The sequence below is a fragment of the Oncorhynchus gorbuscha genome, linkage group LG24, assembly GCF_021184085.1.
Source record: "Oncorhynchus gorbuscha isolate QuinsamMale2020 ecotype Even-year linkage group LG24, OgorEven_v1.0, whole genome shotgun sequence".
Lineage (NCBI taxonomy): Eukaryota > Metazoa > Chordata > Actinopteri > Salmoniformes > Salmonidae > Oncorhynchus > Oncorhynchus gorbuscha.
The window spans coordinates 30,597,295-30,612,732 of NC_060196.1; the positions used below are offsets into that span (position 1 = coordinate 30,597,295).

General features: G+C 41.0%; 1 long non-coding RNA gene across 3 annotated transcripts; it reads left to right on the plus strand.

The window, feature by feature from the left end:
- The first annotated feature begins 332 nt into the window (after positions 1–332).
- LOC124012013 lies at positions 333–9,853 on the plus strand. 3 transcript variants are annotated; one of them, XR_006834631.1, is made up of 9 exons: positions 333–586; positions 2,238–2,324; positions 2,645–2,948; positions 3,398–3,523; positions 3,958–4,097; positions 4,185–4,317; positions 5,160–5,195; positions 5,311–5,415; positions 7,643–7,884. It is a non-coding gene; the product is annotated as an uncharacterized LOC124012013 (long non-coding RNA). The 3 variants fall into 3 exon arrangements; XR_006834632.1 differs by lacking the exon at positions 7,643–7,884 and adding an exon at positions 9,138–9,853 and having other exon boundaries at positions 333–2,948; XR_006834630.1 differs by having other exon boundaries at positions 333–2,948.
- The last annotated feature ends 5,585 nt before the right edge of the window (positions 9,854–15,438 follow it).

Below are 15,438 nucleotides of genomic sequence, written 5' to 3' on the forward strand. Positions count from 1 at the left end.
TGTTATGCTTTTGAGTCATTATAATAATGAAGGATACCAATGAATAAAGTTAAGATTGTGCATATAGGCCTAGCTGCAGTTAACACATGCAACCAAACTAGTTTGACCATGTTCCATGAGGAAAGATGGGAGTTCACCTGTCAGGAGAGCCCAGGTTCACTGTCGTCGCACTGTGGCTCACCTGCGAATTTGACACAGAAATGATTTAGGATAGATATTCTCATTCTTTTTCGGGCAATTCATTCAATGTGAGCATTCAAAATATATTTTGTCGTACTTTTGCTCCTTTTTGGGACACTTTGACAATGGACAGTGGTCGGCCCAAGATTATTTATCTGTAATGTTGCTAATAGTGAAAGTAAAATGTTGTTTGGTGGCGGACTGAAGATGGGGGACTGAACGTAGTTGTGTAGAGCACCTCAAGATAAAAACGTAATATTCAATATCGGTAAATTAGACTAAATATTAGCACTACACAATATGGTGGGTGGTATCCTTCAATCTGGATAACAGCACAAAACAAATCTTAAGACTAGAGAAATTTATCGACAAATATTACGGAAACAAGCAACACCCAAACGTGACGGTGAGTAAGACAGGGGAACCGATTCCAAAACGAAAAAGTGACTCTTCCACAGACACAGACGATTTAATATTTTCACCACCGGGAATGGTAAAGGTCGAAACCAATCGGTTAAAATCAGTAAATGACAAACTGGGTATACTTGAATTAGTCAGTAAGGATATAAAAGAGTTGAAGGCAAGCCTCGAGATGAGTGATGAAAAAGCTGCGACATTGGAGAAGGAAACAAACAGGCTAAAAGGGACAGTCAATAAGATTGAAACAGAAGTTTATGAACTTAAAAAGAAGAACACTGTTCTGAGAGAAGCCTTACTTGACATACAGACTAGATCTATGAGAGAGAATCTGGTACTTATAGGTATCCAAGAGAAAGAAGGAGAAGCTCCTGAATCTGAAGTTACAACGCTTCAGATTCCACTCGAAGCTATCGACAAAATCCAACTCGAACGTGTACACCGCTTCGGACAGAGAGACCAAATGTATGAACGCCCAATCGTTGCCAAATTCGCTCCTTTTAAAGATAAAATAATGGTTAAAAGCCTGGGTAAAAGACTTGCTGGGACCCAAATTGTTATGAATGACCAGTTCCCAAATGAGATTGCAGAACGGCGTAAAGTTCTGTATCCATTTTCAAGGAAAATAGATTAAAAGGAAAACGAGTAGCTCTTGTCGTCGATAAGCTATATATTGATAGCCAGTTGTTCAGAGACACAAAGACTACTCCATGGCTATTTTAAAAATTACAAAGTTCTTATAGACGAGGAATATAATGAAACACAATTCTAGCCCGGTTATGGACTGTAATAATACAACAAAAAATATAGCTTTTCTATATATCTTCAAATATAACTAATTGGATCACAAAAGCACTAATTCAACATGGTGAAGATAAAAACTCAGTAAACAGAAGGCACAGTATGTGTGGTGTGTGTTTTTTGATTTTTGGGAAAGTGTGGCGTTTAATGAGAAAGGAAATGGTTGCATATCCCCAGAACCAATGTATTGCTGTGAGCGGGGGTGTGAGAGAGCTTTCAATGTTGTTCAGATGATGGATATACTTTTTTATAATGAATTGTACATCTTATTTATTTTTTGTCCTATCATTGTGGAACAGCGTTTTAAAATAAATTATACATTTGATTTATTTATTGTTCTATCATTGGGAACTACATTTGAAAAATGAATTATACATCTCATTTATTTATTTATGATCCTATATGGATGGAATGGTCCACAACCCTATACCCTAGACACCCACCTGAATGACCCAGATACTAAGGAGAAGTCCCTAACTGTTTTATGGGCCGCTGTAAGCAGTCTGTATGCAGCCAAAATGAGGTCAGAGACCTAGAGCAGCACTGCCTCCTCAAGATTCTGAGCCTGCTTGGCAGGGTTGGTCCTGCCAAGCCAAAGCCCCCTAAAGGGAGAGCATAATATGCAAGTAAATTCTCAAAGATGCTAATGAGAACCTTGACGACCTTGTACCTAGCCGGTGTGTATTCCGGTGGGTGCCCCCACCCAGGCAGTGGCAGTGCTGGCAACACTAGCAGCAGTAACCCATGGGGAGGGGGTCACACTCGGACATTCAGAGAGGGGGTATATTATTGTGGCCCTGGTGGCACAAAATTAAAAGTCTGACTGCATGGTGTTTCAGGGAAAGGAGTACATTTGACCTCCTGTAACGGTTGTCGTCTTCCTCTTCTGAGGAGGAGTAGGAAATATCGGACCAATACGCAGCGTGGTAAGTGTTCGTCATATTTATTACACTCAATACAGAAAACAAACGAACAAGCGAATAAAGAAAAAACGAAACAGTCCCGTATGGTGAAAAACTCTGAAACGGAAAATAACCCCCCACAAACAAGAGTGGGAAAACAGGCTACCTAAGTATGGTTCTCAATCAGAGACAACGATTGACAGCTGCCTCTGATTGGGAACCATACCAGGCCAAACATATAGAAATATAAACACAAGAACAAAACATAGAATGCCCACCACAACTCTGGGTGGGCATCTGTCCGCGGCTCTGGCGGCTCTGACCCCACTCCACGGTCCACTTAGGTGGCGCCTTTGGAGTGTCGACCCTCGCCGCCGACCTCGGACTGGGGACCCTTTCAGCGGGCCCCGAATAGACGGGAGACTCCGTCAGCGCCGGACAGGCGGGCGACTTTGGCAGCGCCGGAGTGAAGGGCGACTCTGGCAGCTCCTGCCTGAAGGGTGACACTGGCAACTCCTGCCTGACGGACGGCTCTGGCAGCTCCTGACAGACGGGCGCCTCTGGCAGCTCCTGACAGACGGGCGGCTCTGGCAGCTCCTGACTGCCGACACATATTTTTCTTTAAACTGCATTGCTGGTTAAAGGCCTGTAAGTAAACATTTACATTTACATTTACATTTAAGTCATTTAGCAGACGCTCTTATCCAGAGCGACTTACAAATTTCACTGTAAGGTCTTCACCTGTTGTATTCGGCGCGTGTGACGAATAAAATTCGTTTTCCAGATTATATTTTGGGCTCTGATGAGGTACGACAACAACTAAATTCATGAGGCATTTCTAAGTTATATTGTTGAAGTATCAATGGGTATATATCAATGCACTTTCCAATGAGATTTTCTGTACCTGAGAACAAATCACATGGTAAACGTGTGACATCCCAGTACCGTTATTGTTATTCTTAAAATGAATGAATGCTTTCAATTATTGACCAGGATGTAAAGACTGTATCAGGACAGGAATGCCATCAACAGTACATATTCTTTGAGATGAGATAAATTTGCACTCACCTTTAACCTTACCTCTTCTTTGACCATAGGGCTTATGTGGATGCAACGAAACCCCAGTGTTGCTTAGTAACCTGATGCCACTGACAGAGTACACTGTGACCATCTTGGCTTTGTATGATGGGGGTCGCCAAGCCAAGCTGGCTGATTTACCACCAGTAAGACTGCCTCTCCCCTCCCCTCTCCTCTATTCTCCCCAGCTGTTAGTTTTGGAGAGCTGTATAGTACCTGTGGTAGAGTGGTACTAAAGGAGATTGATTGATTGCCAGAGAGTTGCTAGTCCAAAATATTGATCTACTCTACCGTAATTCTCTATTGCTCTTGTCCTGAGCTGCTTTTCTTTATCTTAGGAATTTAATGATAGGATTTAGTGTAAAAATGTTTTAAAAAATCCACAGACGATAGGGTTGTGAGGTAACACATACACTTTTACCCAAAGCGAGTGTGTCACTCTCAACATTGACTGTGACACATTTATTTATTCATATGTAGCACATGCGGAAATTGATCAAACATTGATCAAACAACCCTGGTGTTGCCAGCACCATGCTCTAAAACACACTGATCCATTTTCCCTTTGTGTGTAATCCAGAGACAGTCCCAGAGCCTCTGAACCTAAAGACCAGTGAAGTCTCCACAGAGAGCTTCAGGGTCACCTGGGATCACTCAGCCCAAGACGTGGTCCTCTACAGACTCACCTGGACCCCAACCAGAGGAGGAGACACTAAAGAGGTCTGTCTGGCTGTCTGTCCATCTGCTTTTTTCTCCTGTTGCCTACTGAAATTGATCTCTCTCTCTCTTTCTCTCTTCATGGTGAAGATGCTGGTGAATGGTAACATGAACACCTACCTTCTAACTGGACTGATTCCCAACACTGAATACAAGGTGGCCGTGTCCTCCATCTTCAGAGACAATTTCAAAAGGGACGCCGTGAACATCAACGAGTCAACAGGTAAACTACAGGATATGTAGCTAATCTAACTATTCTCAAAGACTTACACACCTACTGCAGACCTACAATTAAAGTCGCATTAACTTTGTAATTGCACTTTTGAACATAACAAGGCCAATGTTGTTGATTATAGCTGAGTATGTGTGGTGATACTATTAGGAAACGTTTAGGTGAAAAAAAGACTGTGGGGTTTACCAAATAAAATGCACAAGGAACAATTTAGAATTAACACATTTTTGTTTTCATTGGTTGTTTTTTTATCCCTTATCATAAATCACGTGGTACATTAGTCATAAACAGGGCCGACAGAGGAGTTACTGTAGTTCTGATCCATAACAGGTTTGTCAAGGAAGTAAAACACTGAAGAATAACAAGCATGCTGTTTGACACAATGAACCTAGGTGTACTTCACATACTTTCTAGGTGTACTTCACATACTTTCTAGGTGTACTTCACATACCTTCTAGGTGTACTTCACATACTTTCAGCTTTAGTATGAAGATTGAAAAGGATTAATATCCTCCTTCAAGATCAAAACAACTTACTGATAAATGTTGTCATGTTCCCACACAAGAGCCTCATAGAGGAGAATTATTGTGGCAGAATACAATGACTTTGGGAAAAGCCTAAACTTTTTTTAAGTTCAACGTCAGTTGACTTATCTTTTAATACATATAAATATATATATTTTTAAAGTACATTTCTGACTTTAATAACCGATAGAGAGAGAAAGAATTACAGTGGGGAAAGATAGAGAAACATGACAGTAATATGATGTCATATTTTTCTTTATTATTTGTGATAATATAAGCATAATAGGTTTATGACAATCTCTTTTTCAGGGAAGACCAGAGACAGCCCCTCTCCTCTTGACTCAGGTAATGTTTAAAGTGATTACCTCATTGTGTTTTTTTATGACATTGGTTTTGACTAGGTCTAACACTTAAACTGTGTAGGTGGTGGGGTTTGACTGTTTTGCTGTTATTTTTTCAGGTCAGGGTTCGAGTGAATGTTCTAGTGAAGGTTCTAGTCAGGAGGGATCTCCAACTGGCAGCCATGAAGATACTGATGAGAACCAAGAACTGTTACCTGGTAAAGGTCTGTATATATCAACCCCCCTCTCTGCATCAATTGCACCCTTTCGGGTTTGGGTCATCTAAATAAGTAACTGATGACTGATAAATAAGTTCTCATTCAAAAGTCATTATGAATTGGATTTAGAATAAATGTATACATTAAAGTTTCTAGTTAATCTCTAGCACAGATGCAATGCCTCTTTGCGGCCTATTAATGGTGCAAGTATATGTATGTATACTGTGGGGGGGGACAAACTCAATACTCAAAATGGCCCTTCCTAGAAGCATGTGTTTCAGACATGAGGAAGTGGATGGCTGCAAACTTTCTACTTTTAAACTCGGACAAAACAGAGATGCTTGTTCTAGGTCCCAAGAAACAAAGAGATCTTCTGTTGAATCTGACAATTAATCTTAATGGTTGTACAGTCGTCTCAAATAAAACTGTGAAGGACCTCGGCGTTACTCTGGACCCTGATCTCTCTTTTGAAGAACATATCAAGACCATTTCAAGGACAGCTTTTTTCCATCTACGTAACATTGCAAAAATCAGAAACTTTCTGTCCAGAAATGATGCAGAAAAATGAATACATGCTTTTGTCACTTCTAGGTTAGACTACTGCAATGCTCTACTTTCCGGCTACCCGGATAAAGCAGTAAATAAACTTCAGTTAGTGCTAAATACGGCTGCTAGAATCCTGACTAGAACCAAACAATTTGATCATATTACTCCAGTGCTAGCCTCCCTACACTGGCTTCCTGTCAAAGCAAGGGCTGATTTCAAGGTTTTACATTTACATTTACATTTAAGTCATTTAGCAGACGCTCTTATCCAGAGCGACTTACAAATTGGTGCATTCACCTTATGACATCCAGTGGAACAGTCACTTTACAATAGTGCATCTAAATCTTAAAGGGGGGGGGGGGTGAGAAGGATTACTTATCCTTTTACTGCTAACCTACAAAGCATTACATGGGTTTGCTCCTACCTATCTCTCTGATTTGGTCCTGCCGTACATACCTACACGTACGCTACGGTCACAAGACGCAGGCCTCCTAATTGTCCCTAGAATTTCTAAGCAAACAGCTGGAGGCAGGGCTTTCTCCTATAGAGCTCCATTTTTATGGAACGGTCTGCCTACCCATGTCAGAGACGCAAACTCGGTCTCAACCTTTAAGTCTTTACTGAAGACTCATCTCTTCAGTGGGTCATATGATTGAGTGTAGTCTGGTCCAGGAGTGGGAAGGTGAACGGAAAGGCTTTGGAGCAACGAACCGCCCTTGCTGTCTCTGCCTGGCCGGTTTCCCTCTTTCCACTGGGATTCTCTGCCTCTAACCCCCACCTGGGGAGGCGCTCATTTGTTTTTCTGGGATCACCAAACTGATAAGAATATAAGAAGAAGACAACACGGCAGTAGAATTGGGAGGGAGGGAGTTTGTTTTTATTTTGAACATTCTTTCCTTGTGGACGAAGCCAGACACTCAAGAGGGTGAATAAGCACAAACAATTAATAAATTAGTCTTTGAATGCGTTTCTTTCTGAGCGTTTAACGACGGTGGCCATGGATATTTTTGGGGCAGTTGAGAAAGTGGTAGACGAGTACCAGGAGGAGATCTCCCTATCTAAAGAGGAGAATAATGGGCTACGGAGACTGCTATGGATCACACGATGTAGAATAGGTTCGTAGTAACACTACATGACCAGAAGTATGTGGACACCTGCTCGTCAAACATCTCATTACAAAATCATAGGCAATAATATGGAGTTGGTGCCCCCTTTGCTGCTATAACAGCCGTCACTCTTATGGGAAGGCTTTCCACTAGATGTTGGAACATTGCTGCGGGGACTTGCTTCCATTCAGCCACAAGAGCATTAGTGAGGTCGGGCACTGATGTTAGGCGATTCAGGCCTGGCTCGCACTCGGCATTCTGTCACATCTGCTCCTGTCGCAACCCCTAGTGGACATCCTGTGTCGCCTTGACCTGCAGCCATTCCCCCAGTACACTCTCTCTCTCCCTGTGTGGGATTGTGTGGTTGGAGGCAGGTGTGCTGGAGTCAAGAGCAGATCCCCACCAGCTGCTACCCGTTCCATAATCAAGACCTCTACAAATACTCAGTCCTGCCACTTCCACTCTGCCAGATCGTAATCTCTGTTCAGTCAGTCATGCTTCTAGCTATTTGTTGTTATCGAAGATCCTGTATCCTGCCGTGCCTGTTTCCTTGCCTGACGCTGTTTATCCTCTCACTGCAGTTTTGCCGCTCTGAATCTGGTTCCTGTCTGCTGTTCCACATCTCACCACCCTGCTACCCTGCTCTGGATACAACTTCCCACCACTCCATTTGATTCCCCTCTGGACCTGTTTACGCTGTCCCAACCCAGCTCACTCCAACCTCAGCCTCCACATCTGGTTTCCTACAACTCAACTCATCCAAGCTTTCCTGAATCTGCACTCTATCTCTCCCTGTGTTACAATAAATACCTTGGTTCATTCATCACTGTTTCCTTGTCTGAGTCTGCTCTTGGGTTCCCCTGTGCTGCTCCGCCTAACACTTTCCAATTCATCTCAAATGTTTCTGATAGGTTTGAGGTCAGAGCTCTGTGCAGGCCAGTCAAGTTCTTCCACACTGATTTCAACTAACCATTTTTGTATGGACATCTTTTTGTGCACTGGGGCATTGTCATGCTGAAAAGGAAAAGGGTCTTCCCCAAACTGTTTCCACAAAGTTGAAAGCACAAAATCGTCTAGAACGTCATTGTATGCTGTAGTGTTAATATTTCCCTTCACTGGAACTAACCCGAATCATTAAAAACAGCCCCAGACCATTGTAGTGACGTGACTTTCATTAATCTGATGACTGTTATGTATTGAATCAACTATGTTTTGTTACTCGATTAAATTAATAATGTAACAACTCATTAGGATTTGGGGCACCACGGAAGAAGTTGTTTAACGAGTTACCATCTATTCTAGATGATATATAAGATATATATCGATAGGTCATTTATTAATCATTCCCTCATATCAGTCTCACAATTATAAACGTCACATACTCCTTACATCTGCACAAACCCCAGCCTTACTGATCATTCTGTACCACACAAATATATTTCATTATTTATTTACGAACTAAATAACACAGGATACACACACAGCATAGGTTATTGATTAGAAACGTAATATGATGAAAACTGGGCCCTAGTGGACTTACAACATTAATGCTTGTTTATCAAAAGAGGGTGGAGTAGAAGAGAGAGAGAAGGACAACACTTATACACATTCTTATTGTAATGTAATGTACATACACTCTTAGATAAAAGGGTTCCAAAAGGTTTCTTCTGCTTTCCCCATAGGATAACACTTTTTGGTTCCAGGTATAACCCTTTGGGGAAAAGGTTATACATGGAAGCCAATAGGGTTCTACTTGGAACCAAAGGGGTTCTACCTGGAACCAAAAAGGGTTCTTCGAAGGATTCTCCTATGGGGACAGCCGGAGAACCCTTTTAGGTTCTAAATATCACCTTTTTTTCTAAGAGTAGAGTTGGCCTGGGCTAGTTTATTGATATAGTCATAGACTGAATTGTACTGTTTCAAGGCATTGTTTATGATGGTTGATGAGTATTACAATATAATTAGTAGAGCATAATAAATATTAATGAGGTAGCTGAGTAGAAAGTGTATCAGCAGAAAGAATATGTGGGTGGAATTCAAATTACACACAATATTGATAATTATTTTGAATTTCAGATTCTTGGTGACGGGACACCTACAGGACCATCGGATTCAGCCCCCGAGTTGTACGGTCCATGGTGGCAGGCATTGTCCCCTCTTGTGGCACAAGCCATTTGGGACTGTCTGGTTGGTGAATACATGCCTGTCCCCAAGGAGGAAGACTGGAGGGCCATCGCTGCCAGGTTGCTGGAGAGGTGGAATTTCCCCAACTGTCTTGGCTACATGACCGAAAACATGTAGTAATCCAGGCTCCACTGGCCTTCCCTTTGAGACCCAACCTCATGAGGCCCTGCACTGGACTCCAGCTGCCATTGCCAAAGCCTGTAAGGATCTTTAACAAATGACTGTCCAGGGCAAGGTTAGTTGTTGAATGTGCCTTTGGGATTCTGGTAGCTGGTGGAGAATGTATCGGAGTGCTTGGTCTCAGCCCCTCAAATGTCGATGCCTGGGTGAAGGCCACGTGTGTTCTCCACAACTACCTGCAGAGGTCATTCCAGGAGCCACTCCGGGTGGAGATGGGCACGCCAAATGGTCCAGGGCAGGTGCCAACAACGCCCCCAGACAGGCACTCCAGGTGAGGGAGAAGCTGACCACCTCCTTCTCATCGCCAGCAGGTGAAGTCCCATGGCAGCATATCGTGGAGTGAAACAGCTCTTTTAAGCGCCCCCTAAAATGTTTATTTATTCATTTAACATTTAACAAAGGTTATTTTAAGAACCATCCACAGTTGTCCATAAAATTGCATTTTCCCCAGATTATTTTATGTCTCTGTCTCTCTTCATTTGGAAGTTATATTTAAGTGGAATTTGGGTAAAGACCACAACTTAACCACTTACCTCTCCCATTAACATCAGTATTTTACACACCTGGCATGGTACACCAGGTGAGCAGGAGCACTAATTAAGGTTATATGACATACAGTTAGTATGATAACAAAGGGAAAGGGTAACCTAGGTAACCTAGGGTGCATACAAATAGTACAGTTTACCACCATGTTCACTGGTCTAACAAAATGAACGTGGGGGAAAAAATCATTAGAAAGAGAATGTGTTTTTACTTTAATCTTGTCTTAGATCTGCAAAGGTGTAGGGAAGAAATAACCAGATTAAGTCTACATTAGATATTGATAAAGAAATTACACAACTGACTATGAAAACATTAGAATTTAATAAGTATTCAAGTACAGGAAAGGACATGACACTAAATACTTTTTTGCCCCACTGTATGTGACATAGCAAGCAATTTTCAGGGCCCACTTTTGGCCCGTGAGAACTACTTTCAGAACAACTGGCTAAAAAGTATACAAACATACAGGTGAATCTCTTTAAAATGAGAATTTACTAAGCACACAGGACTGTCCTCTGTGAGGATAACCTCTGTTTAGTCATTCATTTAATCTATAGTGTGGGAGTGACCTCAATAAACCACTTATGATTGTGTCGTGGAAATTCCTTAAACAGTTTCATGGAAATTACCAGTAGGGACACTCAAAAGTCAATCTTAAATTAATCATTGTTTATTGTCCGCGTGCAGGAGAGGTTCCAAAAAACGTAATGCACCATAGTGATTTTTACATGGCAAACAGAAAGCATTATAGAAGTCTGGTTGAATGACGTTTTTACTTGAATAGTTCAAATGGAAAAAGTGACTGATCCAGAGTATTTATGAACTATGTCTGTAATGATTGGGATTATGTCAGGAACCGGACAATGGAATTCTTTCAGGTGTGTCTGTGTCCTCCCCGTGAGATGACCTTAATGACTGAGACCTTAACGCTGTTTCTCCAATCCTAATGATTCACTTCACAATAATTGGACACCTTAAAGTCCATCAGTTAAGTAAGACCTGTTTCCAAGTCAGAAGAATGTAGATGTCAGAGTTGCATTACACTTGTGCGTCAAGGGCCCGATTAACCAATCAGGGACAGAGGACACGATGCTGTCTGCTGATAAACTCTCAATTTATGGGGTATTTAAAGGGTCAGTTTGATGCCAAGGCTGAAACAAACTCTACAAGGTAAGCCAATGGATATATCAATGCTTATGTGGTTGGTATTAGGTGTGGACGTTGATATTCAGTTTATTTCTGTGTACTAATATGTACAGCAGGTACATATGATTCAGTGCTTACATAGTAAACAGTTCTAACTAAATATCTGTAGAAATCTGCATGTTAGGTCTGCATGTTGTGTGCTGATAGACATGTCCTATCTTATCTTGCTCACTTAGTGCTATTTCAGGGTAAAATAATATTTTTGTTTGGGAAGGAGGAATGCTGTGTTATGACGTGAATCTTTGTTGCACCACACTTAATTTAAAATAAATCTTGAATAAGGCCCTAAGAATCAGGGCTTGCAAATATCTGGATAGGTTTGCAATTTATGATACATTGACTCTTTTCATATTTTGTATTTTATTTCACAACTACTTTATCTTCCCAACAACCTATAGATGAGATTATCTTCATTCCTTCTCTATGCCTCTCAGCTGATGCTCACTCTTTTCTCACTGGCTCTGCTGGTTCCCATCCCGGGGGTACATGGGCACGCCTACTTCCCCCTTGCCATCTTACTCAGGTTGGAGAACGCTGAGTGGGAGGCTGACTTACTCCAACTCCAGGCCTCCTCTCTTGGGGCCCGCTGCTGCAGCTGGGACCAGAGGACCCATGTCTGGGCCTGCTCAGGGAGCTGGTGGCAGAGAATGGCTGGTGACAGAAGGGCATGGTGAGGGGGGATCTGGAGAGGAGGCCACTGGGTCCCTTACCCTATGGAAACTCTGCACTACCAAGAGGGGGAAGGGGGGAGGAAGAAAAAGGAATGAGGCTATCATGTCCATCAACGGCGGGCTGCAGGCTTTCAATAGAGAGAAGGGAGGCTTCGGGTTCCGCTTTGGAAGGAAGTAACAAAGGAGGGAGGGGTCGGGAAAAAGAGGAGGCGCTCGGACTTCTGGAGTGTGGGGAACTTGGAAAAGGGTAAGGTAGAGGGCTGGAGGATGAATTGATGATGAAGAGGGATGAGTTGACAGTAGAGATGTACTGATTGACACTTATGTCAGAGCAATCAATCATCACATTATGATGAGATATGTATCATCAGAGAAAGTGACTGACAAACCAATAAAGAGAAAATTTGGCAAGTGGTCAGAAAAGGTCTGTCAATGTAAAATACAAAGTATCATAATTGTAACATAATACAATTAGAGTGTATGTGAATGTTTATTTTATGTTGTCCATGATTTAAGTTCTCCATTCCTACCTACAGTGAAAAATCACAGTATTTTGATAGCCTTTATTTTTTTAAAATTGCAACACAATAACCAATGAACATAGGACATCACCACAAGTATATTTTCTCTTAAACATAAAATAACATTAAAGTAAAGCAAATAAAAATCACTACACATGCATTGTCAGTAACAACAGTTTCAAAAGTTTAAGTACCTCAAATAAAATAAAGAGAATAAGGTCAGGGGTTACAATTGCGTAAACCTATGAGAGTTGTAAGAATGTTTTTTTTTTCTCGACCCTCGCCTCACCCGAGTCCGTACAGGAGTTACAGCGATGAGACAAGACTGTAACTACCAATTGGGGAGAAATAGGGGTAAACATAAAAAATAACAAAAGGGCTGAGGGGAGAGGGTGTGTCTTTTTTTAAAAGTGTTTGGAATGCAGCCAAAGAGCTTCCTTGGTGTCCACATCACCAACAAACTAGAATGGTCCAAACACACCAAGACAGCCTTGAAGAGGACACGACAAAGCCTATTCCCGCTCAGGAAACAATTTTTTTGGCATGGGTCCTCAGATCCTCAAAAGGTTCTATAGCTGCAACATCGAGAGAATACTTATTTTCCACCATAATTTGCAAATAAATTCATTAAAAGTCCTACAATGTGATTTTCAGGATTTTTTCCCCTCATTTTGTCTGTCATAGTTGAAGTGTACCTATGATGAAAATTACAGGCCTCATCTTTTTAAGTGGGAGAACTTGCACAATTGGTGGCTGACTAAATACTTTTTTTGCCCCACTGTAGTTATGCAAACTCGAACACTTCATGCAGAACACTGCCAAAAAAAGATGAATCCCAGTCTTCCCTATGTGATGATGGGTGTTAAACGTTCTTGCATTCTACACTCCTTACAGTACTTCAATACATGTGAAAATTTATCTGTCGATATTATGCATGATATCTGGGAGGGATTGGCACAATATGACATAACTGCTAATACTGCACTTGATAGACAAGTACACAACATCAAATGAAATAGACAGGAGAATAAAGAGCTTTAACTATGGTTACATGGAGCAAAACAACAAACCTCCTGTAGTGAAGTTAGGAGAGGACTCTAATGACTTAGGGTTAAAAGTTATCCAATCCTAGTGTTTACTTCGCAATCTACCACTTATCTTTGGAGACATAGTTATTCCAAATGATCTACACGGGTATTTACTGTTGCTTCAGATAGTACACATTGTATTTTCTCCAATGATATCAAAGGGTATTACAATTTTTTTTGAAACACTTAATCCTAGAACACCACAGGTTATTCAAGTAATTGTTTCCAAAAAAGAGGCTGCTATCGAATGTTATGGTATATTACATTATTATATCATGTTATGGTATATTACCCCACATGTATGCTTAAAATTGGACCTGTTTTGCATAGCTGGTGCATGCGCTATGAAGCCAAGCATAATTTATTTAACAAACTATTAAAAAGCTTCAAAATGTAACTAAAACTTTGGCAAAGAAACACAAGTCAAATAGCATACAGTTGGCAGACATTTGACACCAACAGTCATGATCGGTCCAGGTAAAATGTCATCTTTAAATGTGGTGGACTGGGGCTGTAAGATGGCTGAGACTCGTCAGGTACCAATTGACACCACGGTTTAAATGTTAAATGGGCCAAACACCATGGAAATATGTATCGTTTAGTTTGTTTTAAAGTCCATTGTGAAATGCCAGTTTTTTTTCAGAAAATCTACCATTTTTTTGTTAAAGATGAGAGGTTACTTTTGCCCTATAAACAATGTCTTGATGAGCATAGAGTTGGGTGTGCAGAGGGACCTTATGTAGTGGAAGTTAAATAGCTTTTCTGTCACAAAGCATTTGATATACAGATCTCTTACAGTTGTGATGATTGAAGTTTGTTTATTGTCCCATACGGTTTCCCGTGACTCTAAAAACTACACAGTAAGCTCTTTAAAACCAAGATGTATTGAAATAATGTATTTTTTATTTACTTTTAATAAAGGGGGGACAGATGCCAAAATGTCATTTTATAGAGGCCACAATTTTATTTGATCAGTGTTTTTGATATGTCATTGTTAGATGTATTGAGTTGCAATATTGAGCTTTTTTATGTACATGTATTGAAGTGAACAGAGGCCAACATTTCATTTCAGTCCACAATTTAATTTGATTGTCAGTATTTTGATGTATGTATTGCAAATGTCATGCATTTAAGAATAAAGTTATTTGTTAAATATTGACTTGTGATTTCTTGACGTTAAGTTTAGTTGTACAAATGCTGTGCTTGACTGATAATATTCAAGTCTATATTGCATGCATTGGCAGTAGAGTTGTTCCCATGTTACTCTAAATAGAGTAAATTACCATTTGTAGAGTTAAATATAAACACTGAAGAGAGTAGAAATAACTCTGAAAATTGAACTCTGCAACAAGAGTCATTTTTACTCTATTTAGACTGGAACCAAATGTTATCTTTTGTAGAGTATAATTGTATTCAATTTGAGTAAAATGTACTCAGATAAATGTACTGTGTAGAAAGACCAGAACCTAGGAAGAAACCTAGAGAGGAACCAGGCTATGAGGGGTGGCCAGTCCTCTTCTGGCTGTGCCGGGGGGAGATTATAACAGAACATGGCCAGGATGTTCAAATGTTCATAGACGACCAGCAGGGTCAAATAATAATCAGTGGTTGTAGAGGGTGCCACAAGTCAGCACCTCAGGAGTAAATGTCAGTTGGCTTTTCATATCCGATCATGTCAGGGCATTTCATATGCAGCAGCTGTTAAAAGGGTTGAGGGTTTGAATGGTGCACTTGAAGAGTAATATGGTTGTGGATAGGCCTTCACTGCAGGGGTTTCCTTTCACCAGCAGGACCAAGGTATTTAAAAAGTTAGGAAGGTGGATGTTTATAGATATGATGATAAATGGCTCTGCCAAGGTGGAGAAAAGGTCCAGGAAGACAAAAATCATTGTGGAAGCGGCAGAACAGTTCCCGGGGTTGAAAGATTCTGCGAAGAAGTTACATGGAATATTGTTACAAGCCGTACCACCCTCTCAGGTCCTAG